The sequence below is a fragment of the Suncus etruscus genome, chromosome 15 (genome assembly GCF_024139225.1).
Source record: "Suncus etruscus isolate mSunEtr1 chromosome 15, mSunEtr1.pri.cur, whole genome shotgun sequence".
NCBI lineage: Eukaryota > Metazoa > Chordata > Mammalia > Eulipotyphla > Soricidae > Suncus > Suncus etruscus.
The window spans coordinates 15,792,756-15,800,407 of record NC_064862.1 but is presented as its reverse complement, the minus strand read 5'-3'; the positions used below and the strand labels follow the sequence as shown (position 1 = coordinate 15,800,407).

The 7,652-nt window shown below is 33.4% G+C and overlaps 1 non-coding gene across 1 annotated transcript; it reads right to left on the bottom strand.

Annotated features, from left to right (window-relative positions):
• Positions 1-3,964: 3,964 nt before the first annotated feature.
• LOC126031531 (U5 spliceosomal RNA) lies at positions 3,965-4,077 on the bottom strand. Its single transcript, XR_007503367.1, has one exon. It is a non-coding gene; the product is annotated as a U5 spliceosomal RNA (small nuclear RNA).
• Positions 4,078-7,652: the final 3,575 nt, after the last annotated feature.

Here is a 7,652-nt window from a genome sequence, read left to right as displayed (position 1 = left end):
GGGAGAAAGGAAAAGGGGATGAACCAATGAGATCAAAGCTAGAATTAGCATATGAACAGGTAAAGAGAAACCAGATACCTTTAAAGAAATGGGGGGAGAGAAAAAGATCACAAGAGAGCTCAACAGGAGACTTTTGGCGGGCTTTGGCACTGTCCTCCTTTGTTAGAAAGAAATACTGAGGCCTGATTTCTAATAATGGTCAAAAATAAAGAGAGAGATAGTCACAGCCACGTTTAGAATTATAGCCAAACAATCCAAGCAAAGGGTCAACTGATTTGACTACTCTAAGCGGGCCTTTTTGGCAAATAATTCTTTTTCAGGAGTGCACTACACCTAAGAAGGCTAAAAAACACTTCTGATGTGTGCCCTTCCTGAGTGGGGTATAACAGAGAAGTACCATCTGTCAGACACATGTACAGATAAGAAAATTGAGTCATAGAGATTTTGAGGAACAAGATCTAAGAATATCTTGGATGGAAGAGAGGGTGATAGTGGAAGATTTAGCACTAATTATAATATATTTGTGTAATAAAAATCCCACTTGCCTGGGACATGATATCCCTTCAGTAACAATATTGCAAACCATAGCTTCTAAAGGAAAAAAAAAATCGGAAGAAGTAGGAAAAAATGTCTGCCACAAAGACAGGGGAGAGATCAGAGAGCAAGGAGTGAGGGAACTGGGGACATTAGTGGTGGTGGGAAATGTGTACTGGTGAAGAGTGTTGTGTACATCATATGAATGAAATTCAATCATGAACAACTTTGTAACTCTATCTCATGGTGATTCAATTAAAGAATTTATTTATAAAAATGTTTTTGCTCAATCTGAAAATGCTCACATACTATTCTTAGTATATGTCTAGTCCTTTCAATATCCTAATAAACTTTTTCTACTCAAAAAAAAATAAAATAAAATAAAAATAAAACAAATTTGGGAAAAAATTTTGCTTCTGAAAGTGTTCTTTTCTTACTGAAGTAACATTAGTTACTAATTTATTTGGTGAAAATAATAAACTTTTTCTAGTCTTAAAAATTAAAATTAAAATAAAAAAATTTGGGAAAAATATATTTTGCTTCTGAAAGTGTTCTTTTCTTTCTGAAGTAACATGAGTTACTTAATTTATTTCGTGAAAATCAAATTATAAGATACACACGCAAACCATGTCTGTGGCATTTGGATATCTGTGTAAATACTGAAGCCCAAGTAAAGAGCTGGATATGGGCTGGTTTCACAATTTGTGATATGCTTATAATTAATAGACTGTGCTTCATATTCCTTTGTCAGGCATGCATCAATGCAGAGTGGTAAAAATTTTCTATAGATTAGCTTTCAACCAGGAATTCAACCATACCTATGAGGGGATCAAGTAATATACACTAAAATATGTTCATGAGATCAAATCACATACAAGAGAGAGTGATCTAGTCTTATGTGCAATACTATACAAGCCTAATATAATTACAAAAGAAATTAAGTGGCATTTTCTCATAAAATATAAGTATTTATTACATGTAGACATGTAGAACTATTGGCATGTAGAATAACTCTTAGGAATAATAAGGTTATAATAGGATTACTTAACTATTTTATAGGGACTTTATTGAATTTGTTTAGTGCTTTGGGCAGAATTATTTTGATAATGTTAATCTTTCCACTCCATAAATAGGGGTATGTTTTTAATTCCCTTATATTCATTTTATTTATTTTAGTAAAGATTTATAGTTTTTTGTATGTCTTTCTTGTAAGATTGATTTCCAGAAACATTGCCTTTTTTGAGGTACAATTGTAAATTTTTAATTTTATCTCACATTTTTATTTTGGAATGCCATGGATTTCTGTGTACTGAACTTTTTGATAGTTGAATTTGGTTTGCTAATATTTTGTTAAGTTTTCTTATACTTCTTTTCACCAGGCATAAATGTATTTAGCTTCCTTATTTTATGGTGTCTGTTTTCTTTTGGTACCAATGTTATGTTAGTATAATAAAACTGCTTTGGATCATTCCTGTTTCTTCAACTTTCTGAAAGACCTGATAAGGATTGTTCTTTGTTAAAGGATCATTTAAGAAAGATAGCTCTTCCTTAAAGGTTTGGAAGAACTCACTATTAAATCAATCTGGGTCTGGGTTTATACTATAAGGGAGGGACTTTTGATGACCTTGATAGTAATTGGTCTGGTCAAGTGCTCTCATTTCCTCTTAGATCATCCTTGGAAGATTATAAATCCAAAATTTTATAAATTTTGTAGATATTGTAGATAGATATTTTCATACTTACTCTCAGGATCATGTGTTTAGATACTTCCACCTTCATTTTTATTTTGTTTATTATGCTCTTCTTTACTACTTTGTGATTTTAACTAATTTTTAATCTTGTTTCAATGAACAAGTTCTTGGTTCAATTGATCCTTTGAATTGATTTTGTCTTAATTATATTAATTTCTGATCTAAGCTTTGTTATTTCCTTTCTTCTTCTTGTATTGAGTTTCTCTTGTAGGCCATTTTTTTAACTGCTCTAACCATGCTATTAATTTATTTATTTGGACCCTTTCTGCTTCCTAATGAATGCTTGCATCACTATGAATTTCCCTCTTCCTTCTTTTCTTAAGTGAAGCAAGGTAGTTCATATAGAACAAAACTTTTTTAGAAAGGTATGAGTGGACAGAAAGAGAAGAACTGTGGAAGAGATGTTCAAGAGACATCATCTCATGTCTTTGAGAATTACTGTGTGCACTTTATAAGAATGCATGCTAGTCTTTAAATAGATATGGGTCCATATTTATAAGTTCTAGGCTATATATTCCATTTGATCATTCAAGGCCAGTGTTTCCTTGTAGGGTTTTTGCTTTATTGGTTTATTCAGAGATGAAACAGTTACTTTTAATTATTCAACCACTATTGGGTTTCTGTCAGTATCTTCCTTCTGGTCTATTAGAATGTTTTAAATATTTTTGATGGTTCATTATTAGGTGCATAAATGTTTAGTAGTATGTGTTTCTTCATGGCTCATAGATCCATTGATGATTAAGACCATCCCTGTTCTCTAGATCCTTTTATAATTTGAAGTCTTTGTTTTAATACATAAATATGTTTTTATTTTTCAGCCTTTGACTTTCTTTTTAGCCCTAATTCAGATGTATCTCTTGTAAGCAGTGTGAAGTTGTGTTTAATTTTCTATGCAACATGCCACACTAAATTAATGACATTAATATTTATAGTATTAAAATAAAGAAGTTGTTGTTATTCTGTTGTAGAAGTTTTAAAAAAAACTTTTTTTTTGTTTTTGGGTCACACCCAGCAGCGCTCAGGGGTTACTCCTGGCTCTATGCTCAGAAACCACTCCTGAAAGGCTCTGGGGACCATATGGGATGCTGGGATTTGAACCATCATCTTTCTGCAAGCAAGGCAAACACTCTACCTCCATGTTATCTCTCCGGCCCCTAAAGAAAACTTTTAATGCTTCTTGAAAAACTGCTTTAAAGGTCATAAAGTTCTTCAACCTTTACTTGTACATAAAGCTTTGTATCATTTCTTCAGATCTAAATGATAGTATAGCTGGTTTCAAGTATTCTTGGTAAAGTGATCGTTTTATTGAGCTTTTTTTTTTTTACTGTATCCCACCATTTAAAAATTTTAATGAAGGCTAGTTTGTTAATTTTTTTCATGGATCATGTTTTGGTATTCTATTTAAAAAAATCACTGCCATGCTCCACATCACCTGAATTTTCTTCTGTGTGTTATTTTCTAGGAGTTTTATAGTTTGACATTTTCATTCAGTTCTGTGATCTACTTCTAATTAATTTTTATCTTTGTAAATGTCAAAGATAACCTCCACCTACCTTAAGGGTTCTTCCCATGAAATCTACCTTTTGCCAAAGACATAATTTGAAGTGGCAGATTTCTGAACTCCTGCACCACCATATGAAATCTATTACAATATTTTTTAAAATATGTGTAATTTTTTAGCCCTGCAAATGCAAGGCCTCAAAAATTAATAAGAACTCAGAATTGTTCCTCTCCATGGAAATCTTTAGTAAAAGGCAAAAGATGTATACGATCTGAAGAGAAACCAGAGTATAAAATATGTGTAATTTTTTATTCATATGGTTTATATCTTTTTATGTACAGTCCAACAACTCTTAAAGCAATTTTAATGATTAAAGCAGTGATGAAGAATGTCTGGATTATGTACTATTAAATTATTTGGTTTGGGCCTGCCAACAACTTCAGGTGGAACTCAAAATACAACACATCTAGAAGCTTTTGTTTGAGCAGCATAAATTTATATTAAGTGAGACTTAATAAGATACATTTTGAAAAAATAGCACGTAGCATTTATTATAGAATAAGTAGGTCATATATGAATACATGATGGGTTGGACATGTATGTTTTACATTGGCTTCTCATGGTTGGTCTACCTGCATTGTAGTGACATAGAGAACAGTCAGTGCCAGAAAGCCTGGGAATATAGACTTTGCTAAAGTGTTAACACATTGTGATGTAATGGTAATTTATGATGATGAGCCAATGTGCAAGAGATGATTCCTCAGGAGATTGATGATGATGCTGTAGACATAGACTCCCATCCAATTTTTATCCACTTGGCCACAATCAATAATCCTGTCAAATTGTATGTCGAATGAAGAAAAGGGGGTTACAGAATAAAGACCTCAAGGATGTATAGTATGAGTGCTGGATATGTTTTAAATCCTCGATGTAAAATTAGAACAGTGATCAAAGCAAAATTATTACATTGCTGACTATACACCAACTGGAAAGTTATTAAAATTTAAGTGGTGTGACAACCTACAGATGGCTACTGAAAAGTTGATGCAAAGAATTATTAATCTTTTAACAAGAATTGAACAAATAATTTTTTGTTGATGTCAGATGTGGTTGCCTACAATGTCACAGTATATTAGCAAAAATGGGGGGGAAACCCAAATTGGGTTATCAGTACAAATAAAAATATCCTAAACTAAATAAATTTGTAAATAAATGAAACACACACACACCACATTAAGTTTATTTGTCCAGAAAGAACTGTATTATCTCAGTCTTGGCCCAATTATTTTAACGTATGCCAAAAACATTTTTTTACAGCAATTTAGGCCGGACAATGTGATATCAGCAGTAGAATGATATATACAAATTGTCAAAAGCAGGGACTGGAGTGGTGTTGCAAGGGGTAAGGCATTTGCCTTGCCTGCACTATCCTAAGATGGACTGAGTTTTGATCCCTTGGAGTCCCATATGGTCCCCCAAGCCAGTAGCGGTTTCTGAATGCATAGCCAGGAGTAACCCCTGAGTGTCACCAGTTGTGTCCCCCTCAAAAATTGTGAAAAGCAATGGATCTAATAGCCACTAGTTTGGGAAGTGAATGAACTTGACTCTGTATAGAGATCTTGTTTATCACTGTGAGGTGTAGAAGCTAAGTCTAGGTGACATACTCATGGAAATTTTACAAATAATAGGATAAAGTTAAGCAATTCATGGAGATGAAAGTAAAGAAACCCCAGGAAAGTCAATGTTACAAGTGACCACATGATCCTGCTTTCATGATGAATGATATCAAGTATTTTCAGAGCTGAACTTTAAGTAGCAACTCCAACCAACTTCTCATCTTCCTGCTTTCAAATGTGAAATCATTAGTAGCTAAATTAAGGCTGAGGAAAATGAATGAATTTTAAAATGGAGTGCATTTTCTACTCTGGATGGATAAAAGCCTTCTATGACACTTGAATTGGCTGGTGAATATATGAAACTAATTGAGACATTTAACAAAAGATTCAAGGACATGGAAAGTAGATAAATGGAATTCACATCTTTGCTACAGCATACAATGTGGAACAGATGGATGTACCTGATAATCTACTACATGAAATCATTCAACTGCAAAGCAGTGGTGAGTTGAAAACAAGGTTCAATGACCTCCCATTGCTTGACTTCTATGAACATTACATAGCAGCAATAAATTTCTTACTTCGAGGAGACATGCATTGAATAATATTTGTGTTCCAAACAACTAACTTCTGTGAGAAGTTTTTATTCAAAATTTAACATTTCAAAGAATCGATCATGTTCCTCACTGACAAATATATCCCTGTAAGAGCAGTTGTGATTAGCAGTACCAATATCAGCTAACTTCATATGCCTCATCCAAGAGAAACTATTAGGGATTCGATCATTAAAAAATGTTTGGCTACCCTCTATTATTTCCCCCTCAGTTTGTGAGGCGGAACAAGAAGGTTCAAATTATGTGGTTCTGTTTGAAGGAAAGAAAATAATAAAAATAAAAATAAAATAAAATGGGGCAAAAATCAAACAAGCAAAAAATGGGTGGAGTCCTTCTAGAGGCTATAAATATCAATTTCAAAAAAGGTAAAAAGAAATAGAAACATAACAATACTAAAAAATATTTTTTTTTGTTTTTGTTTTTTTTGTTTTTGTTTTTGGGCCACACCCGGTGACGCTCAGGGGTTACTCCTGGCTATGCGCTCAGAAGTCGCTCCTGGCTTGGGGGACCATATGGGACGCCGGGGGATCGAACCGTGGTCCGTCCTAGGGTAGCGCAGGTAAGGCAGGCACCTTACCTTTAGCGCCACCGCCCGGCCCCACTAAAAAATATTTTTAAAAAATCAAACAAAAACTCGAAAAGTACCACAGCAATGAAGATACCAACCACACAATAACCACAGTCCTGAAATAAAAATAAAACAAAGCACAGAAAAGAGAAAACCCACAGTAAAAAAAAAAAAGCAACAAATGACAATAACAAAAACAAAAAAAAGTTAATTTTTGCTTCTCTTCTTTAAATGGCAGATTTAAGTTGAGTTCAATATAGCATTAACTATTTTTCCATTTCTGACTTATTGGATTGATCATATTCAACGCATCTTTATTCTATGTGACTACCACATAAATGACTGTTTTTATTACTTAGCATTGGAGGGGAGAGTTTTGTTTTTTGGTTCATACCTGATAGTGTCCAGACTTACTGCTGGCTCTGCACTCAGGTGTCACTTCTGGCAGTGCTCAGAACCTAGATTGGTCTCATGCAAAGAAAATGCCTTACCTGCTGTACTATTTCTCTGGCCTGTGCTTAGTATTTTATAGGTTAGTATTGTATCAGATTTATGTAACATCTTTCTTTATTCCTTCATTGATTGTCATTCAATGTCTTGGTTAAGTGCGAAAAAATGGTGTATAAATGTCCTTTTTTAAAAGGTGTCATTCTTTTTGATAAGTATCTGTGAGTTCTATTCCTGGGTTATATGAGACTTTTATTTTTTTAGGATTTTTGTTTATTTGAGATGGGAGGTTGTGTTCATGGGTAACTATCAGTGGTATCTGAGATATTATGTAGGGCAGGGGATTAAACAGGTATGCTGAATGCAAGATAATACTTCTATTTTCAGTCTGAAGAAATTTTCATACAAATTTTCATAGATTATATAATTATTTATATTCCAATAGCAGAAGAATTTTCCTTTACTCTGTATCATCACCAACACATGATTCTTATACAAATATAGGCTGTTCTCACAGGTGGGTGGTGATTTTTGCTTTGGATTTTGCTTTGCATTTAAATTTTCTAAAAATAAGTGAAATTGAGTAAATTTTTTCATGCACCTGTTGGTCATCTGTATTTC